Genomic DNA, 12554 nt, shown 5'->3' on the forward strand with positions numbered 1-12554 from the left:
AGGGGGTTAAAAGCAAAGAAAGCGCGAGGAGGAAAACGGAGGAATAGGCAACAGTGTAAGCATCAGAGCGAGAAGAAAAGTGTAGTGCCGCCCAGCGGCGACGATGGCTACGAGATGTCGCCACAGTAACGCGCGCCGTCTCATCACCGGTGGCATAGGGTGAGTGTGTCGAATGATACTGAAACAAAGCGCTGCATTAGCAGAGGTCTGTTTGCGGCGGCTCCTCTGAATCGCGCCCACGGGTCACCCACACGCTGCTTTTTCATTAGCGAGGCAGTCGCGCTACACTTCACTGTGTTTCTGACATGCCACACGAGGCAGTTTGTCCGCGCCTGCCAATATAACGCGAAATAAAAACATGTATGTAACTGCGCTGAACTTTTGCATTAGGAAGTATCGTAATCGTCGGTGAATTTTCTCGCATAATGTACACGCCGATGCGCCCACCTGCAATCCAAAGCGTCTTCTGGATCTTCTCACTGCTGTTCCAGGCACAATTCTCTCATTGATTCCATTTTCCGCGCTACCTTGGCCGCGCAAGTGCTTACCTTCATTTTGAGTGCACCTCCGTGAGGACTGCGTTTCATATACGCTTCCTCATCGCAATCTGACGAATCCATTCCACACCACTGAGCAGTTTTTTAGGGCTCGGCATCAACACAAATTTTTGTATTCCAAGTAATATAAAAGTAAACTGACTCAAGCAATGTTATTTTCTGGTCATGGTGTGACTCGGGACACGTGATGTTGAGGGCGCCAGAGGCGTTTCGAGAAAATTCTAATAGTTTCAGTCATAGAGTTGTGGTTCGGTAGGATGTGTCAGCATCTGGCAGCATTCTGACCAAATAACGCTTCGGACTCTAGGCCGCCCACATGAAGTTGGCGTTAAGCGTGCAGCAGTATCCACAGAAATTCACCTATTCAAGCGCAGGTGGCGATACGGGTTTTTGGAAACCAGACCCTAAGGACGAACACAACGGAGCAGGAAATAGCAGCGGAGCTCTAACCAAAGTATGCTACGCATCAGAAAAGCTATACTTCAATGATTCCTTCGGGTCCAAACTCAGTTAAACGAACAGCAGAATTCCCTCCATAGGGAAGATACGCATCTTAATTTTTGCAAGCGGGCTGTTACCACAAAAAAGTTATATCATCCACTACGGGTGATAAGGCAACACACCATTAGAACCATTGGTTCCGGTGGGAGATTAGTATGGGGCCGTATGCCGTAATTTTAAGCAGGACAGTGAAAGAAATACCGACAGAATAAATCTCACGATGACTGTCGATGGTAATGCGTTACCCTTGGACCAATACAGCGACACAACGCATTCCCACTGGCGAAAAGAGTTACGTATGCGTCATGTACTGCAGCAGAACTCCTCTTTCGCGTTTCCGTAATAACCCTGCACTTTATCTAGTGCCACCGTGGTGAAGCTTGCGTGTGACCTCCCTAATGCCTTGACCTCCAGGGTCAGCCCTCGCGCTTCTTTATGGACACGCTGCACCATATATAGTGGCAGAGCCGAGAAGTCCGCGCGTGGTCTCCAAGAGAAGTGTGGCACGCTGTTGCCGGCGAACTTGCCCCGCTTGCCGCACACTCACAGGCACATATTCAATGATCCAAGTTTCCGAGAGGTTCATTTAACATCGGCACAAACCCAGTTTATCAAGTCAGGGTCAGAGAGTTTCTTCGAACAGCTGTGCCTACTTGCTCCCGCATCTCAGTGGCTCGTCCCCGCTCGAAAGGGATTCGGTTAAGATCTGTACATATCTACACATTGCGAAAAATTATGGGGTTTTACGTGCCGAAACCACTTTCTGATTATGAGGCATACACATTGCCAAGTACTCAGTTACCCAAATTTGTTCGAGGGTTTGTATCAAATGCCGTTCCCTCTGCACAGGAGCCCGATGCGATACCCCCCACCCCCGCTTTGAAGCACGGATTATCCAGTTACGCAGCTGGCGGGAAAATGATTACATAGATAGATAGATAGATAGATAGATAGATAGATAGATAGATAGATAGATAGATAGATAGATAGATAGATAGATAGATAGATAGATAGATAGATAGATAGATAGATAGATAGATAGATAGATAGATAGATAGATAGATAGATAGATAGATAGATAGATAGATAGATAGATAGATAGGCAGGCAGGCAGGCAGGCAGGCAGGCAGGCAGGCAGGCAGACAGACAGACAGACAGACAGATAGATAGATAGATAGATAGATAGATAGATAGATAGATAGATAGATAGATAGATAGATAGATAGATAGATAGATAGATAGATAGATAGATAGACAGACAGACAGACAGACAGACAGACAGACAGACAGACAGACAGACAGACAGACAGACAGACAGACAGCACCCAGAAATTGTCTGAGGAACTTAGTGCATTATTTAAGCTGTGACTTCATGTAAACAACATATTAAAATAAGCATTGTTGATTAGGTAGGTAAGCTATGAATTCCACCTCGTGATGCATATCCATTTTGTGTATGTCATAGTAATAAATTTTGAGCAATTTGAGACAGATTGGAAAAGATGGAGGGAGAAAACTTTATCTACTGCACTGTCTCAGTTTTCACAGGCCGTCAGTCCAGAGTCTGATTGCCGAATATAGCCAAAGCCAACTCAAGGAAGTCCGCTAGATTTCCTTGATCTTCCGGCGTCGTTACTTGAGTAAGCGACCCGGCATTTGTTGGTAGAGTGAGGTGGGAGTTTGAGGGAGAGGTGTGAGAGAATCCGCATTCCAGGCCCCATTCCCAAATTGAGTACGGCAATCAGTACCCAAAGTCAGGGTACTGGCTGCAGTACATGCATTTTGCTGGAGAGCCATTGGCAAGACTATATCAAATGAACTCGAGCCAGTGCTGATAGACTTTTTGTCCGCAGTTGTATTATTACATACCCATGCCATCGATTCAATGTGGTACTGAAACTTGGAAATGTCCTCCTATCTTTCTGCTCTTCGTAAGCGCATAATAGGAGTCGCATAGGTTGTAAGGGTGTTTGTTTCAGGCCAGCGATATCAGGCGCCGGCTCTGCTTCGGACGGGTAAGCACGCTTGCTCTGTCGCTTCCTTAGAGTCCCTTGTCCCCCGGTCTCCGAACAATGTCTGTTGGTTTCTGGAGGTATTCTGTAAGCCTATGGCAATGGTTCCTCATTGCAGAATCTTGCACGCGCTTTCGGGGGTCCTAAATATAAATTTATGAATGGCTAGTGTAGACGTGTGTTCAATGGCTCCAATGAAAGGGGTGAGCTTGGCGCAACGGCGTTTCATTCTAGGCATTTACTCTGTATGGTCTTGCGCTGCATTTTACAACAGCTATTGCTGAGGCCTTTACACTGTCGCTGACATCAGCACGTCAGTCTACTGACAGCCCATCAGTTTACTATGCCTTTAAAACATGTGGTGTTTCTTTGGGTACATGTGTTTAAAATGAGTGCAGTGTTTAGAAATGCGGTTGCTTCTAGCGGTTTACTTAGTAATCTCGGTTACTCGTATACCCGGTAACACCAAACTGTTTTGGTGGTGGTTTACCCAGCATGCCAACCCAAGGAAGTGAAGCATTTCTCTGTTTTCGTGTACTTCAAAAAGTCAAATTTTTTTGCTGTCATCTGCCCAAGCTGATGCGCTGGTCTATGGTGTTGTTACTTCCTGTTTTCGTGAGCATTTGTGTTGACTACGTGGCCTTCTGCATGAGTTCATCCACTTGATTTCTGCTTTCCTTAAAGATTGATATATGGAAGGTGACATCTGAGCATACATACCCCTAACGAGTTCCTTAGTTGTAGCATGTCCTCCACATGAAGGTACCCGCCGTGGTTGTTCAGTGGCTATGGTGTTGGGCTGCTGAGCACGAGGTCACGGGATCGAATCCCGGCCACGGCGGCCGCATTTCGATGGGGGCGAAATGCGAAAACACCCGTGTACTTAGATCTAGATGCATGATTTAGATGCATATATATATATATATATATATATATATATATATATATATATATATATATAGAGAGAGAGAGAGAGAGAGAGAGAGAGAGAGAGTCACTCGTAGTACAACCCTCTGGGCCGTTCTCTTTTCAAAAGTAGTCTTATTAGGGTTATTATATTTACACGAAGGTATTTCGCCCTCGTGAGCGAGCAGTAGTCCTTGAGATAGTTACTCAGTCTAGCTTCCCACGGTAAGCGTGCCGCGCTCGCACCTGTTTAAGCTTTTCCTAGGCTTGAAAGCTATACTATGTCCGCACAGCCTTGAGCGATCGGAACGCACGTTATTTGCGCCTGGCCGGCAGGGAAGGGGGGCTTTGTTCCGGCCACAAAGCGCTCCATGTCTCAGTAAGGTGCCTGGTGTGGTCTCGTGTGGGCGCCGTTCTCTCGGTGGGCGCATATTCCTCTCATCTTTTAAGAAGTTCAATACTTATAAGCATATGTCTCGCAAAAAATACTTAGTTCAAGGGAATTTTCCACGTCTCAATAATTTCTCTCGTCGTATTCGAGTGCTGATTGCCAGGTTATCGTTTGTTAACGAAACTTTCTCTCAAGTCACTAAATTTATTTAGGCAGTCTGTCGTGTTTGTATCATGGCCACGCACGTTTATATCTCCTTCCATTTCTCTACCGCGGGTGCGCTTTAAAACCACGGCGCTGCAATAACGCTTCAGAAACTCTCCTTCTATTTTCCTCCCTTAAACTCGTTCGCCTAACTACTAGACGCAGAGACAACGCAACAGCACTCGCATTCAATCCCATTGATGAGATGAATATATATATATATATATATATATATATATATATATATATATATATATATATATATATATATATATATATATATATATATATATATATATATATATATATTCATTAGAATCCGAATGATTCTAATGAATGAATGTTTGATGTTTAATGGCGCGAGTGCCAGGTATGACCAAAGAGTGCGAGTTTTTTATATAGGAGACCAATATAGGAGAGGACATGTCCTTTATTCAGCATTGTATCACCAGTTCTCACCAGTTCTTCTAATCTCACTAAGGCCGATGATACCCCAAACAATGTCTGATGGTTCCTCAAAGAGTCCTGCTCAGCTAGCCTCACTAGAGAGGGTTCGGGTGTTAAACGTTACAAGGGTCAGTTTCCATTGGCAGCCTGTCCAGACACAGAGATTCTTAGCACCCTCTGCTGCGTTACAGGTCTGACAGCCGCCTTGGTCAGGTGCTCCGCAGCTGCTAGAGACTAAGGGCCATTCGGTAATTTGGGCCTTCCTAATATGGTTGTACCTGGATTAGCATAGCCCCATTCGGTCTCGGCATCTTTTGCCGGTGACAGGCGTCACTCCAAGCCTGCTGATGATGTGCATTGGAGGAGGTGAATTTCAAGCTCACCATCGTGAAAAAAAAATCTTGCAGAGGGACTCGAACTTCCTACTAGGGCAATCGAGCATTCGACATAGCTCGGTCAGATAATCCCATAGGCGGCGAGGCTATGTTATCGCCGACAAGTAGAGCCCATGGGGCCATACGTGCCTAAAATAAAAACTTATTTGATTTATCAGCGATACATGTTTTCTCCTGATCGCGGTGGAACTAAATATAGAACAATTTCTAAAAGGTTCTTGCATCGTAGTTCTGGAATTGCACGTGCACAGATGGCCGTGAACTAGGCTAGGGTAACCCTACAGGCGTACCGCTGATCATTCCCATTTGCTAATACATTCTCGTGATGCAGAGGAGTGCAAACGGAAACCCGCGAAAATGAATGTAAGTGCAAATGTAGAGGAAATGACTGGACGCAAACTACGACTTTGTTTTTTACTTGATGAAAATCTGTATGTGAATTTTGCATTTGTGGACTTTAGGTTATTTATTTCTTATTCTTTGCGTGCTACTGCAAACCTTCTGATCATTTTTTCTGTTCCTGTAGCACTGCTATTTTTTTTTTGGGGGGGGGAGGGGGCGGCGTCTCATTAGATAGCTAGCGCGAGGCATGTCGGCAGAGTCAGCTTAAGTCCATTTCGCATATCTCAAGTGCCTCAAAATACGCTTGAAGCATCCGCGGTATACGGGTTTTGATGATCGCGGCAGGTGGCCCGGCATAGTAGTTCTCAATGTGATGTTGTTCTCAATGTTCTCTATTGTACTCTGCATCGTGGTCTCGTAGTCTCCAGTGCGCAAGGGGCCATGAACGCGGCTAGGGACAAGATACATTTTCGGCGCAATTGAACGGCACTGAGAAGTAGTGTGAAAGAGAAAGAAATTAGAAAATAAAAAACTTTCAGCGCTTACCGCGAATTCACTAGCCACGTCTGGAGGGAGGTATATGAAACAGTTCACGGTCTCGGCTGCCTGTCTCATGCGCCGGAGAAGTCTTCCCCAACGAGACGGAACTGGTTCACTATGCAGTCTCGCTATACAGTGAGCAACTCCCCATAGCCAAAGAGTTGTGTTCAGTTTTTTTTTTTATCTAGCGTGCTTATTAGCATTGTCTTCCCACGCACTCGATATTCGGGATAGATTGAAGTAACATGACCAAACCCTCGTGGCTTTTCCCAGCCCTGCCGTAGCTGCGAATGACTATGCGGAGATAACGCGGCTCACGTGCCTTATATATTATTTGGTAATCATATGTGGGTGCAATAATAAGGGGCCAGCAGGGATGGCAGTAAAATTCATGTGCGTTGTCTTGCTTCCGGGGGTGTCTTTGCGCGCTCTTTGAGCTGCACATAGTGTAGTCTAAGGAAAAGAGACAGGGGTAATTGGAGATCGCCGCCTTACGCCGTGCTATAGTGAACGTAAAAATAGGTGGATGATGATCATGGATCTAAGTTTCCGAGTCGCGGTGAATCGCCCGTCAGTACGAACCATTGCCAGTATGCCAGCGTTGTGACGGGAAGTGTACGTGGTCATTCAGTGAGATATATGCATGTTTACATGGTGCGTGCAATACACTACGGTTGTTACTTTAATTAGTAAGTTAATGTTTACTAAATATATATGGGCGATATATCTGACGTATAGACTCGTGTAAAAGCTGGACTTTCTTGTTGCGATTTCGATGAGCCTCACAAGGGACCGGGCCATATGATCTATATTTCCAAACTAGTAGCATGAAATTTCGCGCTAGCCTTCGCGATATTCTAAATGAAAAGGCAGAAGCAACTCAAGCGAAACCTGGAATGATATGCGTAATAGAACTCTGATAATGACACTTAGGGGGTGGAGGGAGGGTGTGGAATTCGGTATATCTGGGGGAGGGGAGGAGGTGAGAAAGAGCTCTGCTGCCCACAGGAAGCTTCAGAGGGGTCTGGTGCCATGAATCCCTAGTAGCTGGCGTCTGTGCTTCTATCTGTTGGATAAGCGCTTCATCACGCGAAGCACTTTATCGTGTTACAGGAGGTGTTGTATTTTCACGACTTTTTACCGTCATTTTTTTTTTAATTCGAAGGCCGAAGACCCGTATACCGAATGGCTGGGATATGCGTGTTCTTTCATTGTGCAGGGTTGTGGAATTTTAAATGCATGGAGAGAACATAGCAATGACACTACTAGTGTAAGCTTATTGAAAAAAATTGTTCACAGCATGTAAAGTTTTGTTAAATATTGCTTAGAAATTTAGTGTTTTTTAAAAGACTCTTTATTAACTCATGCTGAGGCAATTGCTGCGTTAAAGGTTTCTTGTTTTTTTTTGTCGACATCAGCTCTCGCGCCTAAAGGTTCACTGCAAATTACGTCACAAGTGAACTGATATAGCCTTGCATACGAGATCTGAGCGATTTCTTTCTTTAGGTTTGAAGTATTGCTGTATCGGCCGCTGGAAGCCTGCGGATCCCAAGTGCTAGCATGTAACAAAAGTTGTGGAGCGTACTTGTCGTGACGTCAATTTGGCAGTGACGCTGTCGAATGTTTTAGTATCGTTTACGAACTTTCTGATTCTGTGCGCATCCTCTATTTCGGATATGTGCCATGTTGAGGCTGATCGTCAATGTCTTGTACACCTCCTTCGTCTCATCGGCGCTATTTTAACGAGCATAACAACTAAGGATTGCACGTAATAATGCCGCTATGTTTGAAAAAAAAAACACATTATGTGCGATGGACATAGTGTCATTCCATTGTGGGCAGTATTGCTTGCTCTGGCCTTTAACATACTTGCACGGACGGCAAAGCTCGCGATTCCGCGAGGAATAGGATACATTGCAGTAATTCCCCATAGCTATTGTTGTGCGGTATACAGAATTGCCGGTGATCTGTTTTATGACATGATTGTACTCCTTGGTTGTCTTGCATAGCTTCTCGTTGAACAACACGTGTGATAGGTGCGTTGGGAGCCAGACGTCCACTATACCGTTTCTACCGGGAGCCTAGAGCTCACGTAAGAGGCGCGTGCTTGCTACTCAGGAGCAGCCGTTCAAATTGAATGTGGGGATCAATTCATGCTTGTGTATGCCTTCGTAATTTTAAGTATTTTCAAACCAGAATTCATTGTTCGAAAATTTAGGTTTTTGCTCTTTGCTTTTGAGATGTAGTACGCATAAATGAAAAAAACAATATATTGTTGCCTGATAGCTTGATGGTATGGTATGAAGAACTTTATTGGGTCCTGAAAGTCAACCCTAGGTTGACGCGGGCAGCTCCCACGTGGGGGCTGTCAGGCCGAGCCCTTCAGCAACATTCGTGGGCCTTCTGGACCTCCCGTAACTGGTCAGAGAGTGATTGACTGTGTAGCATTTGCCGCCACCATTCTTGTTCCTTGTCACAGTCTGTGAAGACTGTGACAAGGAATTGTGTCTGTGCCTGACAAGCAACTGTGACACGACTGTGAGTGCCAAAGCATGTGGCCAAGAGTAATAATGTCATTGCACGTATTATAATTGGTTTGAGTTGCCTTCTCCGGATAGATCCTGTTAATAAAATCTGGACTTGGGTATGTCCCTGTCTGCAGCAATTGTAATGTTACCTCTTGGGCTCTGCAAAGCTTACGGTGTGGCAACGGGTATTCCCTTCTGCTTAAATAATAGTGCTTCGTGATTTCGTTATATGTTAATAATCAATCCCAGTGTTCCCCGGGTGAAGTGTAAGTTGCTCGGTCTTGAACAGCACTGATAGAAAGACCGAACAACGTAGCGTGATTGCGCGACCAAACATGCATTGCTCAATAAAGTTAAGATCTTATCCGTGTGTGGCGGTTTCGGTCGAAGTTCAATTCTTCTCTGCCCAATAGAGCTTATGTACCTGGGGACGACGAGACGAAATCAGGTCGATAAGAGAGACGTTGACAACAACAGTGGTGGTTAGGTTAGGGATGTATGGACGGACGTGCAAGGCAAACCCAGTTTTGAGCGCTTAACTATAGTAGTAGTAAAATCTCCGTTTTGCGGGCGTGTTACACAAAACAATGCGAGGAATCTTACCATTTTCGGTCAAGCTCGTAATGCTGGGTGAATAAATATGTTCCGGTTGCCTGGGGGCGTACATCAAAGTATATGCAGACGTGCTTATGCCTGTGGGTGCTTCTTTCGAAACTCCGGTACCGAGTCCAAATTCTCTGCATCGTGGCCAGATGCTAAATAAAAGATAAATGGAAACACGTATTTGTTATCAATTTCACAAAACATAAGAAAGAGTGCTCCGACTACTACTCCATGAATAAAGAGGTAGAAATAGCTATCGCTAGACGACAACCACGCAAACTGTTTCGCAAAACGACAGACGCACCCGCGAAGAGTATTTGTAGGTACCGCAAAGGCTCTTCTTTTGTATAACAGCGCATGGCCTGTAGGTAGGCAGCCCACGTAGCGGCAGTACAATCGCCTTCAAAAATGAGGTCGTACCGGTGTGTGCTGCTTGCTCGGAAACGCTTTCATATGTAGTAGAAGAACCGTAGCTCACGACACTTTAGGCCACTACTGCTACTTTCGCTTTTCGTTGAAAAAAGCCTGTGCGTAATTGTTATTTCTTTGAAGCCAAAGGCAAACATACAGCAGATACTGCTGAAATATGCGAGTTGTTTCTCTCCTTGTCAAACACGCTTACTATGCAGGCCTGAATGAGATCTAGGCCCTTAGTATAACGCTTCGGTAGATGTGTGTGCACACTGCGAATGAAATACACATGACCTTCGTGTCGTGACCCTGCAGACTTGCTAATTCATTGTAACAATGAACACCCTGTGGTCATTTCCTGCAAACAGGCCGCAAACTTTAGCATGTTGCAGCGTGAAAACTCCTTTTTGCCTCATTAAACCTAGAAAAATTACATCAAGTAAAATCTAGGAAGTAGCTACTCTAACATGCAGGTGGGTCGGGGTGTCCGACGAGGATAGGGAAATCGGAATAAATGCGTGGATATAACGACAGGTGTCACGGCGTAAAAGAGGTGAGCCCACTGCGGCGTTCGTGCGGTTCATCCGAAGCTCCGAAGTATCGTCGCGAGAACATTCTAGCTCCGCGATATTCATCAAATTGCGTAACTTTCTCTGCCAGCCCTGTAAATTTTAAACTAGACCAGAAGACTGACACAATGGCAACCAGCCAGTGCACAGCGCATCGCATTGCAGCAAAGCCCATTGACTCAACCATCTTCCGGTCTTCTAATAGTTGATCTTTTGCTCATGGAAATGTTGGTGCAAGCGCTGGTCACGGTAGTCGTGTAGAAATTGATGCACTCCTCTGTTTGGCCCACGTACGTTCTACCACAATTCAAAGAATCTCATAAACGACTCCTGCCTGACAATCTACGTATTTGTTTGCGGGTTTTGTGACACAGGCTGGTGCCTTGCGGAAAAAAAGGCTTGACCATTCTGCAGACCTTAGAGAGCTTGCACGGGGCAGAAAACACGACATTTACGTTAGCTCGCTTGGCTTAACGAACACGCCCAACTATCCATCCTGACGTCGTATATTTGGTGAACCCTCTGCACTCTATCCGTATTAGATGATATATGGTAATTACAAAATCCTTCGTCTCTACATCACGACATATGAGTTGTTTTGTATGTGCTGATCATTGCTACGTTCTCCGGATCCACACGATGAGTGTTCGACGCGACTGCAATAGTACTGTAGCGTTTGCAATCGAAAACGAATACCCAAGACTTACTATCAACTCAGTAGTTGAAAGACTGCTGCCATCGCTAGAAAATTGATTCAGCAAAGTTTTACTAATGCTGTATCAATCTAGGACAGGCGCACAGGATGACAGAGCATCTTAGCGCTCTTCATTCTATTGGATTAACCGTCTACGCGTAGATAATCTGTCTGTGCGTAGTATTTGGTAAGTATTCTGGTCAGGTTCGCTTTTTGACAAATTGGAGTACCCCAGCATTAGGCGCTAGTAAAGCACCTTGAGACCACATCTGCGCTCACTTATCATAAACTTACATTTTCTTTGACATATTGCATGGAATTTTCCCCTACAACCCTGCAATACCGGGTGTTTTCGGTATTACGTTTCAACTAATTACCATGTGACACATATTGCAATTTACAAGTTTGAGCCGGGGAATTCGCAAGGCGGTTCCACTTGGAACGAATTCTAAGGATAACACATGTTTCTAGACAACAAATACCAAACTTTGCAAAAGAATGCATTGGCGTTCCAGTTACTTTTCAGCTTCCATGAATAAAACGACGTTTTATTAAGAAAATAAGTGGAATGACAGCGCATTTTTGCCGCAAGTCTGACGGCGCCAATCTCGTAAATGGTGTGATCAACACAATTCTTTTCAAGTGGTTATGCCTTGCATTCTCACCCGCTAGAATGTCTACAAGGTAATTATTTCAACACTTATTAGTTAGCTTTGAGTAAATATTTGGTTATGCATTACAATTTCTTGTGCAATAATTGTCCGCCTCTTCGAGTTGACCAGCTCATGGATTAGAATAGTGCTATATGTCACAATCAATTTTTAAAGATCTTTTAAAAATATTCGCTGAAACACCCTGTATATATCTAAATGTGTTTGTGTTTTTCCCCATTAAACGGTAATTACATTCTCGACAACAATTAATGATATGTGAATGAATTTTATAACTTTTCCTGCTGTTTCATGGCGCTTTCTTGAAGTAATGAAATCCTTAATGTCGCGTCTGTCGTTACACGGAAACGGCTAATTACAGACTTACCATATTTAGCGCAGACAAGAGTTGCAAAATTGTTGATGAAGGCTGGAACACTGAAGTTTTCTAAAAAGAAGTGATGTGTTACTAGAAGCAAAATAAGTTTACTGTCACATTAGGGATCTACTGGTTAAGAAAATAAATGAAGCTTGGCAAGCCATCTCATCAGTAGGCGAACAACCAGTGGTCTAATGTGGTTACTGAATGGTTGCCAAGGAAAGGTAAGCACCGTTGATGACGATAGAGAATTAGGCGGCGTATTAAGCTTACTAAGTTTGTCGACATGACCTCGAATGAGCTCGCGTATGAGAAGGGTAAAATGAGATCCCTGGAAGAGGCCTTCTTCTTCCAGTGGTAATAAAAATGAGCTAATGGTGATGGAATGTTTTCTTTGAGTAAAAGCAATTCACCATGATTCGGAA

This window comes from Dermacentor albipictus, chromosome 7 (assembly GCF_038994185.2).
Source record: "Dermacentor albipictus isolate Rhodes 1998 colony chromosome 7, USDA_Dalb.pri_finalv2, whole genome shotgun sequence".
Classification (NCBI taxonomy): Eukaryota; Metazoa; Arthropoda; class Arachnida; order Ixodida; family Ixodidae; genus Dermacentor; species Dermacentor albipictus.